The sequence below is a fragment of the Neolamprologus multifasciatus genome, chromosome 7 (assembly GCF_963576455.1).
Source record: "Neolamprologus multifasciatus chromosome 7, fNeoMul1.2, whole genome shotgun sequence".
NCBI lineage: Eukaryota > Metazoa > Chordata > Actinopteri > Cichliformes > Cichlidae > Neolamprologus > Neolamprologus multifasciatus.
In genome coordinates, this window is record NC_140445.1 from 63,087,250 (window position 1) to 63,099,902 (window position 12,653).

Below are 12,653 nucleotides of genomic sequence, written 5' to 3' on the forward strand. Positions count from 1 at the left end.
TAGGTAATGTTCAAATAATTTTATCATTCCAGTGTTTGCAGTGTGGGAGAAAGTACTCAGGGCCTTCAAGTTACACACTATGAAAGGAAGAAACAAGTTTAATATTCAGAAACCTAAAGTATGTATCAGCAGCTGAATGGAGCTAAAAATAAATGTTTGTTTCAGTTCTATGAAGCTTTGAGTATTTTGGATTAGTAGCATCATATTGCTGTAATTGTTTATATGCTTTATATATTCTGAGGTAAGTTGATCTATAGTGTTACATCATATTCTATAATGATGCTATGTGTTTGTATACTTTCTGCCCAGTTTGACCCATTTAGCAGAAGTCAGCCTGTTTAAGGCTCTGATATCTATTCTGTATGACTTAAAGCAGTTATGACATGGTCTGATTTTCTCACCCAATAAAGGAATATTCAATATATCAGTCTACTCTTCATTTTATCAGAAACAGTTATCACAGCTCATATAATTTCTTTTTACACGCGTATGTAAGCAATGAGCCAAATTTAGTAATGCCAACATACTGAAGGAACAACATTTCTCTCTTATATATGATACACCTATATATGCACTGTCAAAGATACTTGTCTTTGAGTGAAGATTTAAGGTGATAAGACCTATAAATAACTGCAACTTGAATCTGTACTGAGGCTCAGTATTTGACACAGAGTTCATGTTCACTGCTGTAATAGCTAATAATGATTAATATAATAACTATAATATTGGCCATATTATATTTACATTACCAAAGTGATATGACTTTAGTCTCATGAACAACATTAGCTAATTGTTATTTACTAACTAATCTTAAATGACTGTTCAGTACAGAAATGAAGCCCAAAAATCATGTTTTACTGTCCTGTGGTCTCAGCCTCAGATACTTATCAAATCACACAAAGCTCTTGTAGAAACAAACAAACAAATGAACAAAATATGTTTTCCTTCATTTCTGTCAAACAAAGTTGTATGACACGTTTCCAGCGGTTAGTATCATGGTTGCTAGGCAACCTGGGAAGCGCGACAGAGACTAGACCGTCCCATACAGACAAACTTGCCGTTTATTTTGCAAATCGAGCTCAACACTGCCCCTAGCGTCCTGGAGCACTTCCGTTGTGTTTTGGAATTTGCATGTGTTTTGGGGTTTGCAAGTGTTTTGGAGTTTGCATGTGTTTTGGAGTTTGCATGTGTTTTGGAGTTTGCAAGTGTTTTGGAGTTTGCAAGTGTTTTGGAGTTTGCAAGTGTTTTGGAGTTTGCATGTGTTTTGGAGTTTGCAAGTGTTTTGGAGTTTGCAAGTGTTTTGGAGTTTGCATGTGTTTTGGAGTTTGCATGTGTTTTGGAGTTTGCAAGTGTTTTGGAGTTTGCAAGTGTTTTGGAGTTTGCAAGTGTTTTGGAGTTTGCATGTGTTTTGGAGTTTGCAAGTGTTTTGGAGTTTGCAAGTGTTTTGGAGTTTGCATGTGTTTTGGAGTTTGCATGTGTTTTGGAGTTTGCATGTGTTTTGGAGTTTGCATGTGTTTTGGAGTTTGCAAGTGTTTTGGAGTTTGCATGTGTTTTGGAGTTTGCAAGTGTTTTGGAGTTTGCAAGTGTTTTGGAGTTTGTACGTGCTTTGTCTCTAGGGGCCACCGTAAGAGAGCGCCTGTTGTTGTTGTGCTAAGCTAATAGGCAGAATGCTACAGGTATAGCTCTAAAGAATGTAGCATCATAGGCAGTGTAGTCCGTGCTGCAGGGAGAATGGACTGCCATACACGTTATGTGTCTGTGAGCGAGGGAGGGAGAAAAAGGAAAAGTACGAGCTGTCATCGAGCAAAAACGGGAGCTGGAAGCATGTAAATATAATAATAACCACTGCAGCCAAGAAGAGAGCCTGACGAGCCCAGTTGTAAGTAAGCTATTAAGCTATTAAAGCTAGTTTTCGGCTACGAGCCCGACACAGAACCCACCGTATTAGCCAGAGGTCCCTTTACTACGGTTCGGAGCCGCGGCCCTTCAGTAACAGTAATAAATCACAGCAATAGTACATTCATGTAGTTGTAAACAGCATGATAATATATTAAGTAATCCAAAGTATTCAGAATACGTTACTCTCATTGAGTAACGTAACGGAATACGTTACAGAATACATTTTGGGGCATGTATTCTGTATTCTGTAATGGAATACATTTAAAAGTAACCTTCCCAACACTGACAATGAGGTCAGGGACTAAATTGCTCGCCTGGCTTACACTGATGATAGAAGGGGAGCTGATATAGGTCACCTGGTTGAGCAGGTGAATCATAAGCCTGTTGCAGAGCCTGCTTTGAATCTTCCCGTATGCCATTCCCTGAGTGTCTTCCCTGCTCTCTCTCCCAGCTCTCCAAAAAGCGCCCCAAAAATAATAATGTTAGATGGGGAAAGGGACAGATCTGAGATTTGGCAACAAGGCCTGTGCTGATGACCGCAAAGTGAATTTTCTGTCTTACCTGTTCTGTTCTGCTAGTGTCAGGTTCCTCGAGGGGGAAGGAGATTAATATGTCATACTGTGTCTCTGATCCTTCTCCCTGTGTGCACTTTTTAAAAGTCTATGCAGTATTACCTATCCCCATATCCTCAATTTGATCCAGCTTTCAACTGAACTTAACAAGTGCAAAATTGCACTGAAGTAAGAGTACAAAAAAGCTTCATCACTCCTCTTCCACAAAAAAAGAAAGATGTTCTGTTAGAGCCATCTTCTTTGTTGTGTGCTACGACACATGTTCCTAGAGAAAAGGGAGAAAGAGAGGCCTTATGAGACACTCACACGTGCCTTAACATAATGAAATAGTCCATGTTTGTATGACCTTTGCACAAAATACAGACAGCTAATCAGTTTCTGTTCTTTTCTTTTCTTATTGTGAACTTTAATCATCCTAAAATAATAACGTGATCAGTAAAGTCAATCCTCCAACCCTTCAAGTAGCTACACCGAGTGTTTGATCAGCATGTGTGGGATCAATGAAAATCGCCCTGTGAGTATTCAGCTGTGTGCGGATTTGCAAAATGATGACAGCGTACTGGCTATGTATGTCAGACTGACTCGTTATTGGGGCTACACAGATTCAACACACAGGAACACAATATCAGGAACACAAAAGTCCAGTGCAATTTCATTTTGGCAACGTGCAGACACCAAAATTGGCATATGTTCACACACAGAATCTGTCACTAAACATAGCCACAAGACCCTTCATAGAGGCAGTATTTACTGTAGAGCTATTTTATTGCATTGCCTCATATTGTATTTGTTTTGTTTTTGGGTTGACTCCCCATGGAGGCAGCTGTTTATTTGTGGCAAGTGTCATTACAGATATATGGAACAGAGAAAGGGCTGAGAGAGATTTCCATGCTCTGCCTTTGTGCTAAGCTGAGTGTCTATTGGCTATTTATCCTACATATGGAACAATAGTGGCATCGAATCCCAAAAGAGAAAAGGCGGAAGAATATTTCCCTCAAACATTTCCATTAATTGAATGGTTCTATTTTTTTAAACTAAAATCCGTATTATAGTTTATTATATTAGATAGTGTATTGAAAAACCAATGTTAGCTGGAGCAATATAAATAATTGTTTTTCCATGCCTATTTTTGTGTAATGCTTCCAAAATATCAGAACACAGAAATATACTATGTTTCCAATAAGTGCCCATATTCAATTCAATTTTATTTATATAGCGCCAAATCACAACAAAAGTCGCCTCAAGGCGCTTCATAGATACAGAGAAAAACCCAACAATCATATGACCCCCTATGAGCAGCACTTTGGCGACAGTGGGGAGGAAAAACTCCCTTTTAACAGGAAGAAACCTCCAGCAGAACCAGGCTCAGGGAGGGGCGGGGCCATCTGCTGTGATTGGTTGGGGTGAGAGAAGGAAGACAGGATAAAAGACATGCTGTGGAAGAGAGACAGAGGTTAATAACAGATATGATTCAATGCAGAGAGGTCTGTTAATACATAGTGAGTGAGTACATATGGTGATTACAGTTTAACTTCATACTTTGAGTGACGATCTCTGTTGAAACATGACTATTATATGATGTAAAAAATTACATTCATGCCACATAAAACACAGAAGTAGCAAGAAGTACTTTTTCACTAAATATCCAAAATCATTCCCGATTATGCAGTGATGCTGAAGTATGATTTGCTTCAAACACTTTCTGTAGTATCATAGCCTCTCCTCAACAGCCGAGGCCTGTGGGACATTTTCCCTTTTATATTTGGACAAGGACAAACAGGCTTTTCACACCTGAACACCTGCAGGTTAGAAACTGTACACACCTGCAGAGAAAATCAGCGTGTGACCTTTTGAACTATACTTCATTCTTCATTGCTGCTCTGGCGGTGTTGTTTCTTGCTGTCTTCACCTGGTCACATGGCAAGTGCGGGTTGGCAAGTGTTATGGGCGGTTTCAGATATAACTCTCCCCGCTGAGGACCTTAGACAAACCACTCAATTAAATTTTGAGATGAAAAGTGAAGCAGAGAAAAGTCATCCCTGCTCATTAACCGCTGTAGCTTATAAATCTGCATTAGCATAATACTGTTGACTTTGACGTGACAAGGACATTAACATTGTGACTTTTGTAAAGGTTGGATCAGGTTCCAAAAAGTGCAAACAGAATAACTTTGTGTTCACTGTAACTTCCATAAATGACAGCTTTGTCCTTTTTGTTTTTTTGTCAAGAGATGTGGTTTTTCCCAAGGCCTATGCAGAAAGAGGGAGAAAGAAAAAAGGGGGGAAGGAGGGACCGTGCCCAGCAGTTTGCATGCTGTAGTCATTAGTTGGTGTGGTGGGAAGTTTTATTGCTTCCCACTTTTGTCAAGTCAATCCAACAATTTACTCTGCTGCACTCGTTCCCTTTCCCCTGTCGATTTCATGTACAACTCTTTCTTCTGTGGACATTTCTGGTCAATCAGTGTAATGTTCTGGATGGGTGACCCAGTGGTCTGTCAGCCCTCCGGCTGAAGCTGCGCAATTCCTCGAGGCAACATGAGGGCGGGTGGAGTTCTTAACTGGATGGCTGCAGGCCAGTGGCTAGGATAACCTCCAGCAATTGATGTCATTGTGGCTTTTCTGGTATCAACGCCCTCTGGATGTATGCTCAGCCACGGTAGTTTGTTTTTGCAGGGCAACAGAAAGTAGAAACACCATCCGAGCATTTTTTCGAGGCTTCCTTTGTCCCTGTCTTCTTATTTCATCCCACATGTAGCCGCTGTTTTCTAAACACATGCAAAGCTAGATGGGGAAAAAAAAGCTACATGAAGTCAAATGTGGACTGTGGACTTTAAAACACTGATTACAGGGGTTGACAACAAAGACCTATTTTGGTGCTGTAAAACTTGCTGACCTGGAGCTGACGGGGAACGATTGTGTTTCACATTCTCCTGCAGGCTGTTCTGCCCTGCTCGCACAGGCCGGGGCAGACACACTATCGCTTTTTCCAACCAAAGAGCACTGGCTACTGAGCCCCAACCTTCAGGATGTATTTTTGTCACTTCTGCATGTGGACTTGGACATCACAAGGTCATTGCAAGAGACAGCAGAAGCCTTTTTACGGGTGATTGATAGTCCCATCTTGGCAGGTTGTATCTCCACGATACGTCAGGGGAAGTGACTGTCAGTAGCTGGCTGTACTGTCTCCAGATCCTCTCAGGTCTATTGACTGTCAATCACTGTCTCCCTGTTTTCATTGATTTCCTCTCCACTCTTCCTATAGCCAACCCATCACTCCTCACTTTGTGATCTAGCTCTTTACTGGTTTAAATATGAGTCAGGAGGGTAATGGCCTCATTTCAAACACCCTTTTCTCAAAAGAGGAAACAGGCTCTTCTAATTACTGCTGACCTGAATGTGTAATTCAAGCCCCTGAATGTCAGCACGTTTCACATGTAATTCCTGCAATTTTGGATTACATGCATCACACTTCCTGTGTTATTAATGCTTTATTATCCTTTTCGTCCCTGTTTTAATACAGGAAAACAGTCTTATTCATTTAGCCAGTGTTACTCAGTGCAGTCGTTTCAACACAGCTAAAGTAGAGAAAACACACACTTATCCCTTGCATGTTCATGCATGCGTGCACAGCCACATGCACGCCTGCACAAATCCACAAGTGTGGAAGCCGTCTGGTGTGAAGGCGTGTCTGTGGAGTCACATTACCTGTCATGCAGGCGATTGTTGTTTGATGAGCTGAATCCTGCTTCTCAGCTCTCTGCTTGTTATTTTCTACTCATGGACCCAAGGTGCTTCTTGCATCTGCGACTCATATCTTCTCATCTCCCAGTGCTACGGCGACTGTATCACAGACTTTTCTCTGTCTTGACCTAGAGTAAATAACTGGATCACCGGCTCCATCCCCTCAGGGAGGATATGAATGGCTTGCCAGTCATTCATTGGCAAATAAACATTCTCTGGCAAATATAAATTCGCTGCAGGGGTGAAGAAGCACCGGTGTGACACAAGCTGCTATTCTGACAGTCCAAAGTCCACTGGCTCGTTTTCCATTCACAAGCTGACAGTAGAGTCAAATGAATCCCATCATTTTCTTCTTATATTCAGTGAAGTACTTCCTGTAATAAATTCCACTTCTTTTATTCACTAAACTCCGTATTTAGGCCATTAAACGATCATGCTTTAAAGATCAGGCTCTTTGTTCTCTCATTGCATTAGCGTAGCAGCGAATGGCACTGTCTTTCTTCATCTAAATGAACTTTATTGATCATTTGAGCACAACAGAAAATAAAGCAATATTAGTTAAGCATGCTTACACGTCACCAGTGCCCTTGATGCTCCTGTTCCATTTAAAATCACAGATAGATGATTAGCGGTGTAATTGTTATGCAGCATTTTCTTGTAATTTGTTGTCCTTGTTTTGCTGTGTCTGTGGATATTGAACTTTTGTCTGTGTAGGTAGTTTTCATTATAGTTTCCCCAAAATCGAAACTTAATTAAAAACAGGTACTTAAGCTACTTAGGTTTGCTCAGTTTTTTTCTCTTTTATTAGTTCAATAGGCTGCCAAGCATACATCTTGAATAGCTCCCATTAATTATATGAGATTCAGTATAAATGCATGGAAATGATTCTACATTATGAGCATTCTGCAACTCCTTTAAATGTGAAAATGTAGCCTTTGAATGTGCATGCAATGTTTTATTTGCACATATTTAGTTTTAGCTTCAACATTAAGAGGTAATGAGTCAGTGTGGAATTATTTAAATGTCACTCGTATTATTTAAAATTTAAACAAACCTGAGCATTATTTGTTTTCTGTCCAAGCATTTCCTGGATTGAGAGGATTTGTTAAGTACCTTCGTTAGTTTCTTGGTACAAATATGAAGCTTGTCACTCATATTAAGGGGAAAATGTAACAAAGAAGTAATGGATTACTTCAATCCCTCAGCCTTAATCGTGTGTGCTTCTTCTTGTCTGAGATGACAGTGTATGTGGTGTAAATCAATACGTTTCAATTTGTTCTCTTTGTAATGGTGACTGGCTGTTTGTCCTTCTCGCACTGAGGCGTTTTTTTATTGGGTGTGTGGAAGGGACTGTGAGAGTGGAAATAAAGGATCAATGAATGACTTAATTCAACAAACAATAGCTATATATTTCAGCAGCCTGCTTCACATTTGGAGACGAAGGTATTAGTGACCGCATACGCAGGTATTCAGGCTTTCTGTGATAATAAGGATTTGGAGAAAACACCGCTCCTGTTTCTTTTATGCTTAAACAGGATCATGCACACCACTTGCAACTGGACTGAGCAGAGTCAAATGGCACCGTGCTTTATTAGGTTAAGGTTCCTACTTTCTTTGCAAACCTTGCACGCTGCCACTCTATACTTACAGGTTTGTCAGGAGGTAGGGGTCCCAGTCATACCTGGGGCCTCAATCAGTTGTTTGCCTTGCCTGATGAGAAGTGGTACCTCAGCTTCTAAGTATTCTTTTTGGTTGTGTTGGATGTGTTTAGCTGAATTTAGTGAAGGAGGTGCAGTCATAGTTTAGTCAGAGCAAATGGGAATTTCACACTAAATATATTGTGCAGGATTTTAGAGGTAGTTGTGTTACCTTCAGGGACACACCAGCTGTTTTGTTTTACCAGTTAACACTTGATTTAGACATCCGGGTTTTGGTTTGATAACATGTACCTACAATATAATCACTAGTATTATTAGTCTATAAAAGAGAAACTGATATCAAAACACACCTTGAGATAAAAAAAAAAAACAGTATCAGTCTTGTCATCTAACTCTTGGGAGGGAGTGCCCAAGAAATTCCTTTAAAGACTGATCCACTTACCTGTGAGTAATTGTGGTCTCCACCCAATCTGCTACATTGTGCAACCATAAAACACCTCAATGCAATCTACATATCGCAGCATAAATCACTACATATTGTGCATGCCAGCAATGCGTATGCAAACATATAACTGCCAAAGAGGCAATCTCACACCATTATCTCTTAAGGAAGTGTCTCTAGTGCCCTTTTCACTCCAGCAAACTGCTCAAACACTCCTGCTGCTCCCTCAGGCACACCATATGCTTTAACGTCCTCTCAAGAGTTTCTAAGTCATCGGCTGGTGCTCTTGAGCTTGATTTTACAACAAAGTGTTGCTATTCAACTGCGACTTAATCTTTCAAGCCTTGCTGCTTCACCTCGACTTTCAACTCATTCGGTACACCTAAGTATTTTCTTGTCACACACCCCCTCCGTGTACGCGCCCATCCCAAAGTGAGCTCCTCAGAATCCACCACGATCGACAGGTCTCACCAACACAAATGAGCCTTTCCCTTGCAATCTACCTGCACACTTTTATGTTTCATCAAAGTGATGGTTTTCTTTCTGGGATCTAACAAATTAGTTTAATTTCCTCTCAGTTCTAGCTTGTTACACTGTTGTTGCTTGGTGTCATGAGACAGACAAATTTCCATCTAAACCAGCTGTATTGCTACATTTACACACACAGCTGCTAAAGACACGTTTCTCTGTTGATGGCACCTGACGTATTGAAATGTTTAGTTGTCAATCATCCTTTTACTTTGAGGTGACTGGGGGAGTGAGAGAACCACATAGAGATAAATTAGAAAATGTGGAAATGCATGAAGTGGTTAATATAAACTATTACTACCCTTACAAAGCGCCTTACATGAAAGAAGTCATGTTAGCAGACTGTGTGCAATCAGACATGCTAATCTCTAGAAACCCCACCCCTACCTTTTTAAGGTGCTCACACGCTTCGTTGACACGGCATGTTTTTTGTCCCTGTGCAAATACACGTACTAATACCAAATCTACACAAAATAATTGAAGACCACGAGTGTGACTGATCGAGCAGCGGTTTAAGTTTGATCTTCTCTCTAATTGGAACAGGCAGCTGAGTATTTTGGAAAACTCTAAAAGGCGGATTTCAGTTGAAGGCGTTGGTCCTTCATGCTTACACTGTCCATCAACTCCTTGGCTGTAATACCCCTGGCTGCCACGTCAGCATTATATAATGCATATGAGTGTGGGTACTGTGAAAACACAGGAGACTGCTCTTATTAGCTTAATGGCAGTAAGTAATGCACACAGAGAAAATAATTTACAAAACTTATTACTTTTCAAGCAGTGCAACATGACTGAAGAATGATGGGAAAATCAAAAGTCTATTAATACCAGACTTTTGCCAGAAGACTGTTCAATTCAATTCAATTCAATTTTATTTATATAGCGCCAAATCACAACAAAAGTCGCCTCAAGGCGCTTCATAGATACAGAGAAAAGCCCAACAATCATATGACGCCCTATGAGCAAGCACTTTGGCGACAGTGGGAAGGAAAAACTCCCTTTTAACAGGAAGAAACCTCCGGCAGAACCAGGCTCAGGGAGGGGCGGGGCCATCTGCTGCGACCGGTTGGGGTGAGAGAAGGAAGACAGGATAAAGACATGCTGTGGAAGAGAGACAGAGATTAATAACAGATATGATTCAATACAGAGAGGTCTGTTAACACATAGTGAGTGAGAAAGGTGACTGGAAAGGAAAAACTCAATGCATCATGGGAATCCCCGGCAGCCTACGTCTATTGCAGCATAACTAAGGGAGGATTCAGGGTCACCTGGTCCAGCCCTAACTATATGCTTTAGCAAAAAAGGGTCAACAACTGTTGACAGCATGATATTAAACTGTGACAGGCCCTTGGGTGTTTCTACTCTCATTTTTGCTGAAGAAGATATAGGACTCATAAGCATCCACAAGGCTTATAAGTAAATGGTAAATGGCCTGTATTTGTATAGCGCTTTACTAGGACCTCAAAGTGCTTTTTACACAACCAGTCATCCACACACTGGTGATGGCAGCTACATTGTAGCCACAGCCACCCTGGGGCGCACTGACAGAGGCGAGGCTGCCGGACACTGGCGCCACCGGGCCCTCTGACCACCACCAGTAGGCAACGGGTGAAGTGTCTTGCCCAAGGACACAACGACTGAGAATGTCCAAGCCGGGGCTCGAACCGGCAACCTTCCGATTACAAGGCGAACTCCCAACTCTTGAGCCACGATCGCCCGTACAAGAATTATTTTGTCCTTTGTGCAATTAACTGTCCGACAAGATTTTTGTGCATTAGAAGTCAAACACTCATTGGCATCTGTGGAGAACATTTGAAAAGCAAGCCAACACGACACCCATTTGGGATCATTTGTTGTTCTTCTTCATGCGTAGATTCTCCAGTATACCTTGACACGGATACTTTCTGTTAATGCCTTTAAGAGGGGTTAATGCAAGTAGCTGCAATTTTCAAAACGTGTCCAGCGTGCAGCTCTTCTCAGGCCGATTCACTTCAAAGTCACGCTATCATTCTCCGTGAAGAAACCCACACATATGCAGATTTAATTTAACTTTTAAAAGGTCAGTTTAAGAAAAAAAAAATCAAGCTCTTGGGGTTTGGCCCCTTTCCATTTCTGGCTGCGCAGCCAAGTGTATTAAGCTGCACAGATGAAGTGCCACAGTCAGCCAAGCAGAAAAATAACTTGTGCTTGCCTCTGTTAGCTAGGGCGGGGTCGGTCCGGGTCAGCTTTGGACTCTCTAGTGCCTGGGGCGGCTTGGACCTGAAGACTGTTAATTACCACTGATGAGTTGAGCGTGAGTGACCTGATGATGATGGACTATATATCTTCCTCACAGAAAAGGGAATGATATGGGAATCAATGCTTTGATGGGACATGTGGGGAAATGTGGCCGCACTGGTTAAAGGGGTGCAGCGGCAGATATGCATTTTGATGATGTATAAATAATTACTGAGGGAAGAAGAGTTTTGCACTGATGAAGAGAAAGGGGAACGACTCCATAGCTCCCACAAGTAGCTAGTTTCTGTTGCTGTATATTTTATTTCTCAAAAAACACATAGACCTTTAAATAACTTTAATGCACTCTTTGAACTACACAGTGCACTCCTGTTTGTGTCTTTGAAAGACGCCAGTATCCTTGTTTTGCTGTTTTAAACTTTTGAGTGAACCCCACCTCATAAACTAAGTTAAATGCTGCACTTGGCCATTTCAACAATGACTCCCTTTTTGCATTTATATTCCTGGCACGCAATGGGTATGAATCTACAGGGTGAAGCTGGAACAGAGGAAAAGTGTGCATTTGCACGTGCGCATGCTACAGATGTGTATGTAGGCAGGGGTGTGTTTGTATGTGAGCGTGGCGTGCACATTCCAGCTCCACGTCCGTGTGTTTGGATTTGAAGCGGGTGCTCTCTGCCAGCTGTTTTTTCCCCACCCTTTTTTTTCCTTCTCACAGCAGAGCTAGTGTACCTGGGAGAGAGAGGATGAGAAAACTTGTGGGGGAGAACTTGACGGAGCAGACGGGAGACCCAGCCTACCAACTGCCTGCAGCTGACTGGAGTCAGTTGATGCAGGGGAGTCACCCAAAATACGATAGGCTCAATATTTGCTTTGGCCTGGTTTCTCTGTTTTGGTAAAATATGGACTGTTGGCATGGGCTGTGACAGTTTTAACCTGCAATAACAACTACTTAGGGAGCACATCCTTGGTTGAAACTTTACCTTTCCTGCTAAGGCCTGCATGCGATGCACAAAGTAGCAGCTTAGTTTGTAGCTCTTTTGTGTTTAGTGTGCTTTTGAAAGATGCAAATTGCTCAATTATAGTTTGGCCGATGTTCATCCATATGTATGAGTGCGCTCGTTCATGCACAAGACTTAACAAAAAGCCCACTGTTTTCCTGTCAGACTTTCCACATTTTCCATAATAACCAATACAGCCGAGGCAACCAGGGCTCTTCCCCCGAGGTTCTAATATTGTTGAAAATTGAATGATTACATGTCAGACACGAGTGCTCTCCCCATTATAAAATTGACAGGAATATTTGAAGCCTTGTGAGGGTCATCCCTCGATGGAGGGTCAGAGGGAAGTGTAGAAGCAGCAGGAAGTGACACACAGCCCCAGGCCTCATCATTCTCTGCCAGGCATGGCCCACTTCCATGCTGTGCCTGTGCTACAAGCAGCCACTTTGCAGAGTCAGGGTGATAGATTACGCTAGGTGAGTTAAACAATTATGGAGTAATTTGGAACTCAGTGCCTCATAAATTGTTAGTCCCCCACCCTGAAACAAGTCTTGCAAGAGTAATGATTCAGTATTCTC

At 41.7% G+C, this 12,653-nt stretch overlaps 1 protein-coding gene across 2 annotated transcripts in view; it reads left to right on the top strand.

Moving 5' to 3' along the window:
• The window catches only part of abtb3b (ankyrin repeat and BTB domain containing 3b), an 88,079-nt gene that overhangs the window by 27,327 nt on the left and 48,099 nt on the right, over positions 1-12,653 (top strand). The gene's annotated exons all lie outside the window — the stretch shown is intronic.